The 19,204-nt window shown below is 49.7% G+C and overlaps 1 protein-coding gene across 1 annotated transcript in view; it reads right to left on the bottom strand.

Moving 5' to 3' along the window:
* Positions 1-12,067, bottom strand: part of MAPKAP1 (MAPK associated protein 1) — a 433,900-nt gene extending 421,833 nt beyond the window's left edge. The window contains exon 1 of the mRNA XM_082263170.1: positions 11,984-12,067. The gene's annotated coding sequence lies outside the window, so the exon portion shown is untranslated. The remainder of the gene's footprint in view (positions 1-11,983) is intronic.
* Between the last annotated feature and the right edge of the window lie 7,137 nt (positions 12,068-19,204).

The following is a 19,204-nucleotide window of genomic DNA, read 5'->3' as shown; positions in this document are numbered from 1 at the left end:
CTTACGTCCTCCGACAGTCGCTGCCTCTTCATATTCGTCACAATGGGGACGTCCCAAAGCAGTGCAAACATGAGGGGTGGGAAACGCAGCCGCGCCTAAGGCAACGCAGTCTCCGCATCAGAGAAAGGAACCTTACCAAGGGAAGGAAACCAGCTGGGCAGCATGAAAAAAACTTGCTCAACAGGAGCAACAACCCAGGAAAAAACAAACAACCTAGGGATAAAAAATATATCCCAAACAGCCAAGGGTCCAAAAACAAGGGACCCTAAGGAACTGCCGCACTAAGAACCTTGCGGCCAAAGGAAGCATCCGCCGATGCCTGAACATCCACCTTGTAGAACTTTGAGAAGGTGTGAACGGACGACCAAGTCGCCGCCTTACACACCTGGGCCACAGAAGCCCGACGATGACAGGCCCAAGACGTACTCAGAGATCTGGTAGAGTGCGCCTTCACAGGCATGGGGGGAACTTTCCCCTTCAGAGCATAGGCCCGTTCAATGGTCTGTCTGATCCATTTGGCGATGGTGGAAGCCGACGCCGCCATGCCCTTCCGAGGACCTTCTGGAAGGACAAACAAAGAATCCGACTTGCGAAAAGATTCAGTCGATTTTAGGTAAACCCTAATCGCCCGAACAACATCCAAGGAGTGCAAATCCACCTCCTTCGGATGTTTAGGTTTCGCGCAGAGCGAAGGCAAGACAATGTCCTCATTGAGGTGAAATTCCGAAATCCTCTTCGGAGGAAAGGAAGGGTTAGGTCGCAAGACCACCTTATCCAAGTGAATGACCAAATACGGAGACCTGCAGGACAAAGCTGCCAGCTCCGACACTCTGCGAGCCGAAGTGATCGCCACCAAAAAGGCGACCTTCTTGGACAACATAGACAACGAGATCCTCCTGATCTGTTCAAAAGGAGCATGTTGTAACACGGATAGAACAAGATTCAAGTCCCAAGGAGGCAGAGGTTCCCTCCTAGGAGGGACCAGATGCCGCACCCCTTGAACAAATGTGCTAACCAAGGAGTTAGACGCCACAGGACGTTGAAAAAGAACGGCCAGTGCAGAGACCTGACCCTTGATCGTAGCCAGCGCCAAACGCTGGTCAACACCCGTTTGAAGGAAGGACAACACCCTAGACACAGAGTATGTGCGAGGGGAACACCCCCTGGACTCACACCAGGCAAAATAGGCCTTCCAAGTACGGTAATAGACCTTCCCCGAGGAAGACTTCCTCTCGTTGATCAAAGTGTGAATGACCTCAGGGGAGAGACCCCTATCCTTCAGGACCTCGGTTTCAACAGCCAGGCCTTCAAAGCCAGCGACTGTAAAGCAGGATGGAATATTGGTCCTTGAGACAGAAGATCTTCTCGAAGAGGCAGACACCACGGGGCGTCGACCGCCAGAATCACGAGGTCTGCGTACCAGGACCGGCGAGGCCAGTCCGGCGCCACAAGAATCACCGTGTGCGGTTCCGAGTTCAACCTGCGAAGGAACCTGGACAGCAGTTGAATCGGTGGGAATGCATACAACAGTCGGTACTAATGCCACGGAGCTACCAACGCGTCTGACGCGTCTGCCCGAGGATCGCGCGTCCTTGCCACGAACCTTTACACCTTGTTGTTCAGACGAGACGCGAACAGGTCCACATCTGGAAGACCCCACTTCGCGCACAACATCTGGAATACATCCGGGTGGAGGGACCATTCCCCCTGGTCCAGGGACTGGCGACTCAGATAATCCGCCTGCCAGTTCTCCACCCCCGGAATGTGAACCGCCGTTATCGCCGGGATGTGCGTCTCGGCCCAAGACAGAATGTCGGCCACTACCCGAGCCGCTCGGGCACTCCTGGTGCCCCCTTGGTGGTTGATGTAGGCCACCGCCGTGGCATTGTCCGTCTGCACCCGAACCAGACGGCCCTGCAGCCTGTCCGTCCAACGTCGAAGGCAGAGATTTATCGCTCGCAATTCCAGGATGTTGATCGGAAGGGAGGATTCCTCCTCCGACCAAGTTCCCTGGGCGGACAGAACGCCCAGAACACCACCCCAGCCCGACAGGCTGGCATCCGTGGTGACCACCGTCCATGAGAGAGGACGAAAAGACTTGCCCCCCAACACCGCCGGGGACTGGAGCCACCACAGAAGATCCCTTCTGGTGCGATGACCCAACGAAATCTGGAGATCCAGAGATTGCGGTCGCCCGTCCCACCTGGACAGGATCTCCGCCTGGAGACCCCGCGTGTGAAACTGGGCGAAGGGAATCGCCTCGAAAGCCGAGACCATCAATCCCAAACATCGCATGCACGTCCGGAGTGACGAGCACGGAACGTCCCTGAGGGACCTGACTTCTTCCCGAAGAGTCCTGAGCTTGTCGTCCGGTAGGAAGACCCTCGCCCGGACCGAGTCCAGAATCATTCCCAGGTAGGGAAGACGAACTGACAGGCACAGCGTCGATTTTGGAAAGTTTATCGTCCAACCAAACTCCTGCAGAGTCTGCATCGTGACGGACAGGTCCTTCACCAGACCCTGGCTGGAGGCAGACCGAACAAGAATGTCGTCCAGATACCCCAGGACAGAGATGCCCTGGGCTCTCAACAAAGCCAGAACCGGTGCAAGCACCTTGGTGAACACCCGTGGAGCCGAAGCGAGACCAAAAGGTAGCGCCACGAATTGGTAATGATCCTCCGCAATGGCGAATCGAAGGTACCTCTGGTGACCCTCGAAAATTGGAATGTGAAGGTACGCATCCTTCAAGTCGATGGAGGCCATGAATTCCCCCGGAACCAGGGCAGCCACCACCGACCGCAGGGATTCCATGCGGAACTTGCGAACCCGCACAAAGCGGTTCAGAGCCTTTAAGTCCAGAATTGGACGCACCTTGCCCTCCTTCCTGGGCACGGTGAACAGATTGGAATAAAACCCCCGAAATCTGTCCCGATGAGGCACCGGAACCACCACTCCCTGAGCTCGCAGGTCCCGCACCGCCAGGTGCAGATCCCGCAACCGCTCCGGAGACAGTTGAAGATTTGAGGGAAAAAAATCTGCTCGCCGGCCGAGAGAGAAACTCGATCTTGTAGCCAGATCGAACGATTTCCTGAACCCACCTGTCCCGAACACGGGCCATCCAGGGTTGAAGAAAACCGAGCAAACGTCCCCCCACCCCAGAACTGGGTGAGGGCGCCCCTTCAGGCCGCATTGTTATGGGCAGCGGATCCGGACTGGACGGACTTCTGCTTACCGTCCACGGCTTCTTTTGGGAGCCTTGACCTTTGAAGGGCTTGCCCTTATAGTGCGACCAAAAGGCACGAAAGGACCCCTGAGAGGGCCGAAAAGAAGCATGCTTCTTACCCGGAGCAACCTTAGCCTTGTGGGATTGGGGTAAGAGCGTGCTCTTACCACCTGTGATCCCTTTTATCAGCGCATCCAAGGGTTCGCCAAAAAGGCGAGATCCCGTATAGGGCAGATTAGCTAAGGTTTTGCGCGAAGATTGGTCCACAGACCAACACTTCAGCCAAATCAGGCTGCGTGACAACACCGCCACGCTGTGCACACGTGCAGCCAACGGGACTATATCCAAGTCCGCATCACACAAATACATGACACCCTGATGGATTTGATCTACCATAGCCAGCGTCGCTGGAGGGGCAGAGTCAGCCACCAGGACGCGCCTAAGTACCTGCGTCCAATCCGCGATAGCCTGAGCTGCCATAAGAGAAGCAAAAATAGCTTTCAGCATGGAACCGGTAACCGAATAAGTATGACGGGCAAGTGACTCCAGCCTCCTGTCCGTGGCATCCCGGAACACCGGGGTATCCTCAGCAGGAATCGCAGTGAACTTATTCAAAACCGCCACCGCGTGATCCACCGGAGGTGGCACACACCAACGTTCATCAGTAGCGGGTGAGAAAGGATAACGCAGCTTGAACCTACTTGGCACAGCAAAAGGCTTCCGTATATTGCGCCATTGTTCACTAACAGAAAATCCTCAGTGCAAGGAAAAACCTGCGATGATTTGCGTCGTCGCTGCGTCCCATAAGAGGCCAGGACAGCAGGAGGACAAGGCTCATCCTGCAAACGCAGTGTTTGTTTGATAGAAGCAACCAAGTCATCCATGAGTGCAAGCTCTTCAGACGAGCCAGGGGGGGAATTATCAACCCCTTCAACCTCAGCCTCCACTTCAGACCCTACAAGGTCCAGGGACGAACGGGACCCCGATAAGGAGACCCCAACCATAGCAGCCCCATCACCATCACCCTCTGAATCAGAGGAAATTGAAACTCTGGGCCGTTTTGTGGATTGAGCAGCCACAAGCATTTGCACCTGAGCAGCAAGGTTAGCCACAACAGTAGCCAAATCACCCCCCTCGGGGGAAGCAGCAGCAGTCCCCTGGCCCCCCACTAAGGTGAGAGGAAACTTGCTTTCCTGAGAATCCATGCCCCCAAAAGTGTGTTAGGAAGAAAAGGAGTACTGCCCCTTTAACAGCGCGGCGAGCGCAGCCCACCGCACACAAGCACACACCGACCCTCCACAGGGATAAACACAAAACTTAGGCAAGGAATACAGGGATAAGGAAGATAAACCTGGAGAGACCACTCAGCTGCTGCACCGATCGCTGTTGCTCAGGACAAGGAAGTGAGGAAACACAGACCGCTCCCATAAAGCCTATGGAAGGCTCCACAAACATGGCCGCCGGTGAGGGACTAGCAAAGGCCGAGCATGCAGCGCTGACATGCGGCCCAAGCGATCGCCGCCAAAATGGCGGCGCTTGGCGCCAAAAACGCCGCTCCTATCACACAGATATGGCCAGCACACACCTGCAGCTATAATAAAAAAGGCGGACCGCCGTAGCGGCCGCCGCATGTATGCACCAACATGTATAACATCATGTCCTAGAATCATACAGCATGTCACACAGATAATCACAGTATTGACACTGAACAGTGTACAACAGCCCCCCTCCTTGCAGCCCACAGCAGCATTAAACCAGACAGGGAGCCCAACAGTGTGAACAGGCATGCAGGGTTACACAGTCCCAGACTGACACCCACTACACATACAGGTCCCCACACAAAGTACACTTACCTCCTGAATGGCGTGGGGAACCCGCACAAGCGATCAAGCCACTGCACATGTGACAGGGAGAGTCGCAGCCAGGACGCAGTAGAACTGCGGTGCGAAACCGCATGGCGTCCAGTGAGGTAGCCACCTCACCATAGCATCCCTGCAGCGAACTGGGATGGGTCGTTCACATATGCCAGGAAAAATACCTGACTGAACGCTCGATGGCAGGCTGGGAAGCCACTGGCCCACAACCTGCGATCAGGGGGGCCAGCCCGAGACCCAGCCCGCACGATCCTCTTCATCAGAAGAACTAACTAATGCTGACAAAAGTAACAGCTAGGTAAAGAGAGAGAAAAAACTCAAATAAAATCAAAAAAAGAAGATAAAGGCTGAGACAAAATGTCCCAACATAGAAACATCCAGCCACTCCTGAAAGCTAGACAATGTATGGATACAGTAGGAGGGTATTGACTGAGGGGACCACCCCCTGGGGGTGGGATATGTTAAAAGCTTTAATATTGACATATTCTGTTGCCTAGCTACTCCTACAGAGCAAAGTCAAATACCCCATTGTGACGAATATGAAGAGGCGGCGACTGTCGGAGGACGTAAGAGAAAAACAGTATTGAAAACCCAACCATATAATCCCATATACACAATCCTATACCCACAGTTGATCCAGAGGAAGGCAAAAAAAAAAAAAATTGGCCGAAAATTTCCATTCTACTCGTTAATGCCCAGCCATCAATGACCGATATAGATATTGTGAACGAAAAATACCGTTTGAAAAAAACAAAAAATTCTGTCGTCTCGTTGAATGAATGATATTCTATACGTTGGTGTTAAGGTCGTTCTGTAGAACATCATCACACTGAACACTGTTTCGATGGTCGGAGGTCAACGGTCGGGCGATATTCAGCCCGTGTATGTTGGCAATATTTTTGACCAACGAACACTTTTTCGTAAGTCGGTGGTCGAATGATCGGGCAATATTCTAATCGTGTATTCCGGCCATAAGGATGCTGTGAAAACCTAGTTCATGGGTGAAGGTGTGCTAATAGTGTCAGCTGGTAAACTCCTTCCTGTTTCTTACTGGTTTCTCCATCCTACATCTTATGTCAGGAGGTGCTGAAGCTTTCTAAGAAATACCGCAAGGGCTAAAGTAAGGCCTTGTTCTCAAAATCAAAGAAAGCTTGTACAATGTACCCCATACCCATTCACATAGGGAGGGGTCCGGGATCTGGGGGGCCCTCTTGTTAAAGGGGGCTTCCAGATTCCGATGAGCCCCCTGCCCGCAGACCCCCACAACCACCGGCCAGGGTTGTGGGGATGAGGCCCTTGTCCTCATAAACATGGGGGCAAGGTGCTTTGAGGTGGGGGGTGCAGAGCCCCCCCTGCCCCAAAGCACCCACACCCCCCCATGTTGAGGGCGTGTGGCCTGGTATGGTCCAGGGGGGGTGGGGCCGCTCGCTCGTCCCCTCCCCTTTCCTGGCCTGCCGGGCTGCATGCTCGAATAAGGGTCTGGTATGGATTTTGGGGGGGACCCCACCCCGTTTTTCGGCGTGGGGCTACCCTCAAATTTCATACTAGACCCGAAGGGCCTGGTTTGGAACCTGGGGGGGAATCCAATCCGTTTTTTTCCCCATTTCGGCATGGAGTTCCCCTCAAGATTCTCACAGCGCAAGTCGCGCCGCAAGTTGGATCATCCTGATCCGACTTGCGGTGCGACTTCCATTCAAATCAATAGGCTCCCATAGGGAACCATTGATTTTGAATGGAAGAAAAAAAAACGTATAACGTGGCTTAACGCACGTTAAGCAACGTTATTCAGCCTTTAGCAGCATCAGACGTTTTTACAGCTTGACGCTGCAGCTCCAGAACGCACAGTTCCTGGGTTTCTTTTGGAGCTGTAAAACGCCTATGCCACTTGGAGCTCCTAAAAGCTCTATGTGTGCATGAGGCCATAGAATAACATATATGGGCATTCTGCAGCTGCAAAAAAAAAAAACGTCTGACGCTGCTAACAGCCGCTCCAAAAACGTCCAGTGTGCATGAGGCCTAAGAGCCTCCAGCAAATGTTTAGCAACATTACCAAGCGCTGGATAACTATAAACATGTTTGACAATGTATCTTTTTCTTCTTTTAGCTCAAAGGAATGAACTTCCATCTGTAAATAAAGGCAGTTTAACCTCGCCCCTTTCCCACTTGTGTCATCCGCTCAGTATGTCCATTTATCATCCCATCCGTTTGCGGATGATATACGGACATAATGTATGTCAATGGGATTGCGGATGTCAGCGGATGACACCGCTGACATCCATTTTTGCGTCCGTTCCGTTTTTTTAAACGGAAGAAAAATAGGGTTCTCTTCCGTTCCAAAAAACAAAACGGATCGGAAAGGACGCAAATCGGATGTCAGCAGATGGTCATCCGCTGACATCCGCAATCCCATTGACATGCATTATGTCCGTTTTTCATCCGCAATTGGATGGGATGAAATACGGACCGCCCGTGTGATACTTGTTGCTTACAAGTTAAAATCAGTATTTTATTCTAGAAAATCACTTAGAACCCCCAAACATTATATATATTTGTTTAGCAGAGACGCTAAATAAAATGGCGGTCGTTGCAATATTTTGTGTCACACTGTATTTGCGCAAACGCAAATTTTAGGAAAAAAATACACTTTAATTTCAAAAAAATAAAAAATTAAAGAGTAAAGTTAGCCCAATTTTTTTGTATAATGTGAAAGATGAACTCACCCAGAGAATCGTGTATCCAGAATCGTGCACCTCTACTGGATGGCAGTTGTGATTTAAAAAGGTCTCTGCAACTTTTCAATCACATTTGAAATTTGTTTACAAATGTTAATTCTCTTCACTGTTCCAATCACTCTTCACCTATCCAAAAGAAGGGCTTGAGTTATACTTTAATAGGGAAAATATGACCTAATTAGACGGTCCATTCATTCCTATGGTTCCAGTGGGTGTAAACGGATTGGTCTGTTTACACCTGACTACTTCCTGTCCAATCCGGTCCAAAATAATAATGATCTGGCCTCTGCATCCTTGGATCTCCTACCTCATGTTCAATATGTGTGTCTCCTACCTCAAGATATATCACACCATCATCCACTAGGAGACTTGCAGACAGACTATTGGCACTTTTCCACTACAGGGTATCGCATGGTACGGGTTAGAACGGTTTGGTACAGCGGCACTTTTCCACTACATGGTATGGCTCGGTACGGCTCCCTTAAACAGTACCACCTTGGTTGGGGTTCCAAGCAGGCCGTACCTATACCATATCCCACAATCCTTTGCATGCAGCCTTGATCGTTTGTCACTACTAGCCACTGATTGGTCAGAGAATCGTTGTAATCCCACCAACTTACTATTAGTGGAAAAGCAAACTGAGCCAAGTAGAGCCTATACAGTGCTGAAACGTGCCGACTCGTAACACGCAGTGGAAAAGCAAACCGAGCCGAGAGAGCCTATACAGTGCTGAAAGGTGCCGACTCGTACCACGAACTGGAAAAGAAAACCGAGCCGAGTAGAGTCTATACAGTGCTGAAACGTGCCAACTCATACCACGCAGTGGAAAAGCAAACCGAGCCGAGTAGAGCCTATACAGTGCTGAAACATGCCGACTCATACCCCGCACTGGAAAAGAAAACCGAGCTGAGTAGAGCCTATACAGTGCTGAAACGTGCCGACTCATACCACGAACTGGAAAAGAAAACCGAGCCGAGTAGAGCCTATACAGTGCTGAAACATGCCGACTCATACCCCGCACTGGAAAAGAAAACCGAGCTGAGTAGAGCCTATACAGTGCTGAAACGTGCCGACTCATACCACGAACTGGAAAAGAAAACCGAGCCGAGTAGAGCCTATACAGTGCTGAAACGTGCCGACTCATACCACGAACTGGAAAAGAAAACCGAGCCAAGTAGAGCCTATACAGTGCTGAAACGTGCCGATTCGTACCACGCAATGGAAAAGCAAACTGAGCCGAGCTGGGCCAAGCAGTGCCGAGCCGGTATTCGCAGTGGAAAAGTGCCATATGTAGACATTGGATCCAAAAGTAAATAAAAAGATTCAATATTCTGGGCCACCAAGGATTAATCTACAGGTCCCTCCATGGTGGGAGATGCCTCCAAGGCATTCAAACAAGGCAGGTATGTTTCAACTAGAAATCAAGCAAGAAATAAAATCGCAAGCTCAGCTGGCTACAGCAGACAAGGCCAAACATTATATGTATGGTAAAGACCAGACAATGGGGTTGATTTACTAAAGGAAAATTTACTGGGCACTTGTAGTGCTCAGTAGATTTGCCTCTAGTAAATAAACCCCAATGTATAAAGAACAGCAAACAGCCTTGCAAGAGATTTGATGTGTATGTTCAATCAGTCCCAGGCCATTTATTTTTTTTCAAAGAGATAAAAAATGTTGTTGATTGGCAAGCCAATGTAAAAAAAAAAAAAACTAAATGAGGTATTTCTAGAATTTATCATTCATCAAAAAAAAAAAAAAAAGTTGTTAATTTTCATTAGGGTGACCCGTATTACAGAGCTGTAGACATGCCAAAATTGTATTTTCTATCCTCTCAGGCTAGTTCTTGATGCAACTAAAGCTGAACATAGACAAAGAGATGGTTTCTTTTATTGGGGGTCAGTCAAGGGCCTGAACGAAGGAAAACAGATTCCTCCAACCACACAAATGAGGTGGATGGAGGAATAGGGGGACTTCTCTCAATCAGCAGCTGCAGCCAATAGGCTGATCGGTGTGTGCTGACAGCAGGGGGGGGGCAGGGCATTGTATTCTGACAGCAACCCCCCCTGCTGTCAGCACACCCTGATCAGCCTATTGGCTGCAGCTGCTGATTGAGAGAAGTTTTCCAACTTTTCCCATTCAACAGCTGTCGGTCGAACAGGGATGTCCACACACTGACCGAAACTCAACTTGCCCCTGCTGAACCCACTGAATTTAAAACATATTATGGCCAGCTAAGGCCCCTTTCACACAGGGAGTCAGTCAGGCAGACTCCGTTTTTCTCAGGGGAGGATCGACGACAATCCCCCACTGAGCAGGCAGGTGGCAGCTCTGTCTCCGAGCTGTGTGCGGTCAGGTCCCCATTCTTCTCTATGGGGGAATCAGATGGGAACGGACCGTCTGTCCATTCTCATCCAATCCGCCAGAGGAATGGAAAATAGGGTTTTGACGGATCGGATGTCAGTGAACATGTCTCCGCTGACATCCGATGCCCCATAGAGATGCAGGGGGCGTCCGTTTAGATCCGCCTAAAAACTGACAGGAGGATCTGAACGGGCTCCATGTGTGAAAGGGGCCTTAATATTAAGCCTGGTACACATGGGCCAAATGTCGGGAGGCATCGGCCAGTTCAATAGAACCCGGCCGTCATTCAGCATGTGTGTACTGCAGCCAGTCCAACAGAAGCCGGTCTTTTGACGAGCTTCTGTCGAAGGGGCAAGATTGAAAAAGCTCTGCTGAACGGCTCCTGATAATTGCAGAGGGCTGACCAGAGAGTTCCCCCTGTCAGAACACAATGACTCAGAGGGGTAGATTGCTGTACTAACATCACATAGTTAGTACAGGGGCTCCTCCTGAGCTGTCGGGTCTTTTTATTCAGCCATGCTAGGTTGAATGAAAAAAAAACTAGAAGCATGTACGAGGCTTTATACTGCTAAAGGCACCTTGCCCCAGTGTGTTGATTGGACGTCAAGGTGTAGCAGCAGACTTATGAGGTCCCCTCTGTCTGCTTACTGCTCTCCCTTTCATTTCAGCTTGTTTTCTGTCAATGTAATTGCAGCGCACCAAGTGACTGCCAGTGATGCCCCCCTCTCTCTCCCAGTCTGGGTATTGCTGTACAGCGGATTGTGAATAGGCTGATTTAGAGCCAAATTCAGGTAATTTCATGTCAAAAAATGATACAAATTTTGTTTGAGCACAGTGTTGCATGACCGCGCAATTGTTAGTCAAAGTGTGAGAGCGCTGAAAGCTGAAAATTGGCCTGGGCAGTAGAGACGGGCTCGGGCGTATTTGAGTCCCCACGTGCCGATCCCGCCAGGAAGCCGACACTGAGCTCTGCGAATCCCAGGCAGTGATACATTTCCTGGTCCGCAGCTGCACAGATCTGGAAATGTCTCAGTGCCTGGGATTAGGGGAGTGCAGTGTCGGCTTCCTGGCGGGATCGGCACGTGGGGACTCAAACACACCCCAGCCAATCTCTACAGGGCAGGAAGGGAAAATGGCCAGAAGGCACGTGGTTAATCCTTGTGTGTTACCATGTGGCTTGCACTTTCAGGGTGGCCTGAACGGGTGACATTCGGGGGGGTGCTGCCTGCCAAAGGTGACGGAGGGATCATTTTTGCTGTACTGCGAAGCAAAGCATCATGGCAACAACATGTGCACACCCCACCTGGTTGCTATGGTTACTTGCTGCCCAATGTAAAGTGTTTGTGCGCTGATAAAGAGGGTGGGCTTTAACACTCGGATACCCGTCCATGGATAACACTGAGAGCCCCCGGGTCACAGAGCGAGCTGACAAAGACCACTCTAAGTCTCTACAAGTGGTCACCAGACAGCGGAAATGGCTCCTGATCATGTGACCACTGCAACAGCCAATTACATCAGTCACATGATCAGGCTGGGCTTCCCAGGTGCTGGACAGGAAGGGGTTAAGAAGGCCTATGGTTTCTATGTAACCAATCCCTGACTCCAGGTAGAACAACAAACAGGTAACAAATTCCTGGGCAGGCTGTGTCCTCCGGTATCAGCTCACCAATGGGAGTGTGCTGTGTTTACATGAGCTGAGCTGTCACTGGCAGGCTGTGTCTGTATTGTATAGCCGGTGAATGTTATACAATACATCCGTCCATTCATTACTAATCCACATTCCCTCAGCTCACCTCCGCCCATCACCGGAAAAATCGGCAGTACACCGGTCCTCAATGAGAGACGAGAAACACCAGCGGAAAGCTTTGATGACATCACAGTCATGTGACCGGGCTCATGTGTGACGTCCGAGAGCCATGTGACTGAGATGTGTGTGATAGGTCACGTGACTCTGTATGCAGAGACATAGAGGGGATCATTCCTCCCACAACAAACTTCTGTCTAATCAATTCATTATTCCTGGAGACGGTTTACTGCATGTGTCCCATAGTCCCTGCATGTGTCACCCAGTCCCTGCATGTGTCCCATAGTCCCTGCATGTGTCACCCAGTCCCTGCATGTGTCCCATAGTCCCTGCATGTGTCACCCAGTCCCTGCATGTGTCCCATAGTCCCTGCATGTGTCACCCAGTCCCTGCATGTGTCCCATAGTCCCTGCATGTGTCACCCAGTCCCCTGTCCCTGCATGTGTCACCCAGTCCCTGCATGTGTCCCATAGTCCCTGCATGTGTCACCCAGTCCCTGCATGTGTCCCATAGTCCCTGCATGTGTCACCCAGTCCCTGCATGTGTCCCATAGTCCCTGCATGTGTCACCCAGTCCCTGCATGTGTCCCATAGTCCCTGCATGTGTCACCCAGTCCCTGCATGTGTCCCATAGTCCCTGCATGTGTCACCCAGTCCCCTGTCCCTGCATGTGTCACCCAGTCCCTGCATGTGTCCCATAGTCCCTGCATGTGTCACCCAGTCCCTGCATGTGTCCCATAGTCCCTGCATGTGTCCCATAGTCCCTGCATGTGTCACCCAGTCCCTGCATGTGTCCCATAGTCCCTGCATGTGTCCCCCAGTCCCTGCATGTGTCCCATAGTCCCTGCATGTGTCACCCAGTCCCCAGTCCCTGCATGTGTCCCATAGTCCCTGCATGTGTCACCCAGTCCCTGCATGTGTCCCATAGTCCCTGCATGTGTCCCATAGTCCCCAGTCCCTGCCTGTCAGCATGTGTCCCATAGTCCCCAGTCCCTGCCCATCTGCATATGTCCCATAGTCCCCAGTCCCTGCCTGTCTGCATGTATCCCATAGTCCCCAGTCCCTGACAGTCTGCATGTGTCCCATAGTCCCCAGTCCCTGATGGTCTGCATGTGTCCCATAGTCCCTGCCCGTCTGCATGTGTCCATAGTCCCCAGTCCCTGCCCGTCTGCATGTGTCCCATAGTCCCCAGTCCCTGCCCATCTGCATGTGTCCCATAGTCCCCAGTCCCTGCCTGTCTGCATGTGTCCATAGTCCCCAGTCCCTGCATGTGTCCTATAGTCCCCAGTCCCTGCCTGTCTGCATGTGTCCCATAGTCCCCAGTCCCTGCCTGTCTGCATGTGTCCCATAGTCCCCAGTCCCTGCCTGTCTGCATGTGTCCCATAGTCCCCAGTCCCTGCCCGTCTGCATGTGTCCCATAGTCCCCAGTCCCTGCCTGTCTGCATGTGTCCCGTAGTCCCCAGTCCCTGCATGTGTCCCATAGTCCCCAGTCCCTGCCCGTCTGCATGTGTCCCATAGTCCCCAGTCCCTGCCTGTCTGCATGTGTCCCGTAGTCCCCAGTCCCTGCATGTGTCCCATAGTCCCCAGTCCCTGCCCATCTGCATGTGTCCCATAGTCCCCAGTCCCTGTCTGTCTTCATGTGTCCCGTAGTCCTCAATCCCTGCCCGTCTGCATGTGTCCCATAGTAGTCCCCATTCCCTGCATGTGTCCCATAGTCCCCAGTCCCTGCCCGTCTGCATGTGTCCCATAGTCCCCAGTCCCTGCCCGTCTGCATGTGTCCCATAGTCCCCAGTCCCTGTCTGTCTTCATGTGTCCCGTAGTCCCCAGTCCCTGCCCGTCTGCATGTGTCCCATAGTCCCCAGTCCCTGTCTGTCTTCATGTGTCCCATAGTCCCCAGTCCCTGCCCGTCTGCATGTGTCCCGTAGTCCCCAGTCCCTGCCCGTCTGCATGTGTCCCATAGTCCCCAGTCCCTGTCTGTCTTCATGTGTCCCATAGTCCCCAGTCCCTGTCTGTCTTCATGTGTCCCATAGTCCCCAGTCCCTGCCCGTCTGCATGTGTCCCATAGTCCCCAGTCCCTGTCTGTTTTCATGTGTCCCGTAGTCCCCAGTCCCTGCCCGTCTTCATGTGTCCCGTAGTCCGATGGCCAGGTGTGTGTTGTTCCCTCATTATCCCATTTACAAGGAGTAGATAAAAGGTCCAGAGTTCATTTCAAGTGTGCTATTTGCATTTGGAATCTGTTGCTGTCAACTCTCAATATGAGATCCAAAGAGCTGTCACTATCAGTGAAGCAAGCCAATATTAGGCTGAAAAAACAAAATAAACCCATCAGAGAGATAGCAAAAACATTAGGTGTGGCCAAATCAACTGTTTGGAACATCCTTAAAAAGAAAGAACGCACCGGTGAGCTCAGCAACATCAAAAGACCCGGAAGACCACTGAAAACAACTGTGGTGGATGACCGAAGAATTCTTTCCCTGGTGAAGAAAACACCCTTCACAACAGTTGGCCAGATCAAGACCACTCTCCAGGAGGTAGGTGTATGTGTGTCAAAGTCAACGATCAAGAGAAGACTTCACCAGAGTGAATACAGAGGGTTCACCACAAGATGTAAACCATTGGGGAGCCTCAAAAACAGGAAGGCCAGATTAGAGTTTGCCAAACAACATCTAAAAAAGCCTTCACAGTTCTAAGCATTCCACCTCATCAGTGAAGCATGGTGGTGGTAGTGTCATGGCGTGGGCATGTATGGCTGCCAATGGAACTCGTTCTCTTGTATTTATTATGTGGAGTGGGCGGAGCTTCAGGGAAGTGGGTGTGTTGGCTGTGGAGCAGATCACGGGATCGGAGGATTCGGTGAGGAGCCGGGAATCAAGTCACAGCTGATGCACCTTGTGCGCTCCGTACGGACTGTAATGAGAGAGTGAGGAAAGGTCGGACTAGTCGTACACATTTTAGACTTCTTCTCTTGGTTTTAACTGCTTGCTGACTGTACACATACAGTATCTCACAAAAGTCATCCCTTATGCACACCTGGGGTTTACTGAGGTTTACTGAATCCATGGTCCTACCCGGATGTTCTGTGGACGACTGGAGGAAAATTGGATGCATCGTTTGTTCCTGGTGATTGATATCGCACGCCTGTTTGACCTTCCGTAACAGGGGGTCCAACCTTCCGGTAAGGGTACATCCTTTATTGCTTTGTGTGATCTCTGCCAGAAACTTCCTTTGCAAGATTGGTGTTGGATTTACGGCCATATTTTCCGCATCTGAATCTTTTCTCCTATATGGACTTTATGGACTCTGTTTACCTCTGCAAGTTCAGTTAGTTAGTCATTTAATTTAGTGGCGCTGTACCTTCCCTTCATTTATTCATGGTCTGATATACCTTGTACGAGCAGCCTTTTTAGCTTATTAATTTCTTTGTGCGCAGCTTTCTTCCCATTACTGCTCATCACCTGTCCAATACAGTCCCAACAGTGAAGCATGGTGGTGGCAGCATCATGCTGTGGGGGTATTTTTCAGCTGCAGGGACAGGACGACTGGTTGCAATCGAGGGAAGGATGAATGCGGCCAAGTACAGGGATATCCTGGACAAAAACCTTCTCCAGAGTGCTCTGGACCTCAGACTGGGCCGAAGGTTTACCTTCCAACAAGACAATGACCCTAAGCACACAGCTAAAATAACGAAGGAGTGGCTTCACAACAACTCCGTGACTGTTCTTGAATGGCCCAGCCAGAGCCCTGACTTAAACCCAATTGAGCATCTCTGGAGAGACCTAAAAATGGCTGTCCACCAACGTTTACCATCCAACCTGACAGAACTGGAGAGGATCTGCAAGGAGGAATGGCAGAGGATCCCCAAATCCAGGTGTGAAAGACTTGTTGCATCTTTCCCAAAAAGACTCCTGGCTGTATTAGATCAAAAGGGGGCTTCTACTAAATACTGAGCAAAGGGTCTGAATACTTAGGACCATGTGATATTTCAGTTTTTCTTTTTTAATAAATCTGCAACAATGTCAACAATTCTGTGTTTTTCTGTCAGTATGGGGTGCTATGTGTACATTCATGAGGAAGAAGAATGAACTTAAATGATTTTAGCAAATGGCTGCAATATAACAAAGAGTGAAAAATTTAAGGGGGTCGGAATACTTTCCGTACCCACTGTATATATATATTTCATTCTCCTGAATCACCAGCAATCATACTGTGTTATTGGGTCACTGCCACCATAACTATCCACGGCTGTCTGTATCCAGTACTCATATTATGTTTTGAACACCATCTATTACTTGTACCTGCACATTGGGTCACGTACCCCAGTTTGTTTACACCTACACCTGTCCCTGACCTTTGCCCCTCCCGGGGAGGGACAGGCAGGTGTGGGCGGTACATACTGGCTGTATAACATCCTGGGAGTGTATGGTGGGTCAGTGGCGATTTTGGCTCTGAGGAAGAGGGTCCTCCCTCGAAAACGTGTAAGCCACACCAGGTTTTGAGGACGCCATCACGCTATCCAGCAGTAGAGAAGTGTTCTGGATGCGAAGGTTTCCCATTTCCTACATGTTTCCACTCATCCTATGTTTGTGAGTACATTGTACACTACCCTTCTTTGATTTTGATAAACTTTTAAGTGGTAATGCACAAGGTTGGTGCACCCTTCTCTTGTCGTTTTCTTGCAGTGCTTTTTGGATACCCTTGGTCCTGAGGAGGGCAGCAAGTCCGCTCCATTTGTGCCTAAAAACCACCTAGGACATTTACCTTACTGCATACCACTTGAGCACAGGAGAGATACTGTTTTATACAGTAAGTTGTACCTGTTTATCTTCAGTTTTCTGTTCTCTACAAATTAGCCCTACAAATTCCAGAATTTTTAAAGCTTGTCTGAGCTGTCAGAAACAGGGTGCAGAGAGCTGAAGTTACACTCTGCAGAGCTCAGTGAGGAGAAGTCTGAGAGTTGATTGGAGGGAAGGGACACAACCCCCTTCACACAGCGCACAGGAACAGAGTTGAGGCTGTCAATAACAGGCTGTGTGCTGGAGCTCCCTCCCCTGTCACCTTTTTTCTCTTGGTGTCAGGAAAATTTGTCAGACGTGATTCATGCTGATAGGAGAGGATGGAATCAGTAGACAGAAATGACTTAGTGCCCTTAATTGAGACAGGTACACACTATAGAGGGATATGCTTTGTTCATATTTCATGTCTGAGGTTTACAGCCACTTTAAAGCAGCCACAGCTGCTTGCTGTGGGGGCACTTGAGAGGAGGGAGGGGCCAGGAGCAGGAACAAGGGACCCTTGAAGAGGAGGATCTGGGCTGCCCTGTGCAAAACCAACTGCCCAGAGGAGGTAAGTATAACATGTTTGTTATTAAAAAAAACGAGACTTTACAATCACTTTAATATACGTCATGGCTGCCATAACCCTGGTATTTTTTTTTTTACAGGGGGCGATTCAGCGCCCAATAAAAGTGGTCCCGGCGGTAGATTTGCCACAGGATCACTTTTATAGGCAGCAGGCCACGGGATCACTTTTATAGGCAATAGGCCACGGGATCACTTTTATAGGCAACAGGAGAGGTGACATTTCGTCCCATTTCCACGAGTGTGTGCAATTTTAAAGCATGACATGTTAGGTATCTATTTACGCGGCATAACATCATCCTTCACATTATTAAAGAAAATTGGTCTAACTTTACTGTTTTCTTTTTTTTTATTAAAAAAAGTGTATTTTTCCAAAACAAATTGCATTTGTAAGACCGCTGCGCAAATATCGTGTGACATACAATATTGCAAGGATCTCCATTTTATTTTCTAGCGTCTTTGCTAAAAAAAAGATATCTAATGTTTGGGGGTTCTAGGTAATTTTCTAGCACAAAATATACTGATTTTAACTTGTAAACGACAAATGTCAGAAATAGGCCTGGTGCTTAAGTGGTTATTACTGGTACAAAACTACCCATCAGAAGATTATCTATTCCTGTTCTGATGACAACTCTAAAATTTGAAATTTTCCATCACTCTCTTCCAATGACACTGGTCACCAAGACAAATGGGGTAAATCTCCCCAGCTGGGACAAAGACTGCAATAAAAACCTGAACAAGGTTCTAACAGTTCCACATCCAATACAAAACTAAACAAAAAACAAAAAGTTTCTGCTTTGCATATGCATGTAATGTTCTGGTACCTTTGGGTACCCTAATTACTCTTTCATAAGTGTATGCGCCCCACCATTCTCTTTTGGTAAGGTGCACATACACCTTTAAGACTGATGCTGTCATCACTGAGCGCCGGACTGGATGGCTATTTAGATCGCCGGCTCTCACTCACATGTGTTCGTTAAAACTGCTTTGTGCCTTGATGCTAACCTGTCTTGAAGCTCTCATGCTTGCAAGCATACCTCGCTGTCGGAACCACGCTGCGCTGATCCCTGTATCCCGCTACCGGATCATCCGCTCTTGCCGAACCTCTCCTCTGCTACATTGCTATTAGTGATAAGTACCCCACAGGGGAAACCTCTATAACCTTTATACTAAAGCTTACACTATCTAGCTCTGCATACTAAGGACTATTACTACATCTGCATTATCTAAGATTGCTAGCTCTTGAGCCTACTACCACCTGTTCTTGCACTGGGTTGATCTCTCTTGTATGTCCACCTGCTACTCTGTCATCTGCTACCATACATGATCGCTAAACCTATCTGCATCCCATCTGCTACTATCTTACTTTCAAGAACATTTCCTTTCAAGTGTCTGTCATCTACCATCTCTACCCAACCTGTCTCTTCAGCCTATCATCACTGTGTTACTATATACATAAGTCACTCTAGGAAACATCTTATTGAGTGTGTGTATTTACTTGCTGAATTGAGATCATCCACACATGATGAGTCATTGGGAGTTGGGATTGGTGTCTCAGCGTTTCTCTACATGACTACTGAAGTGGAATATTTCTGCAGCTGAAAATCCACATCATACGTAAAACGCAGGAGCGTTACAGATTGAACGAACCACAAATGGATTCAGCAGAAATAACCACTCAGATGACACAATTAAAACAGCAAGTAACTGCGTTAATACACGCACTTGCTGAATTATAAGAAGACAATCAGGCTCTGTCGCAGCAGGTAATTAGACTGACACAACTTACCACTGCTCAGTCCCCTGAACCCAAAATAAATCCTCCTTTGGTATTTACAGGCGATCGCAAAAAAA

This window comes from Pelophylax lessonae (assembly GCF_965119305.1).
Source record: "Pelophylax lessonae genome assembly, chromosome: 7".
NCBI classification, from domain to species: domain Eukaryota; kingdom Metazoa; phylum Chordata; class Amphibia; order Anura; family Ranidae; genus Pelophylax; species Pelophylax lessonae.
The sequence above is the reverse complement of the archived record's forward strand: the minus strand, read 5'-3'. Positions and strand labels throughout refer to the sequence as shown.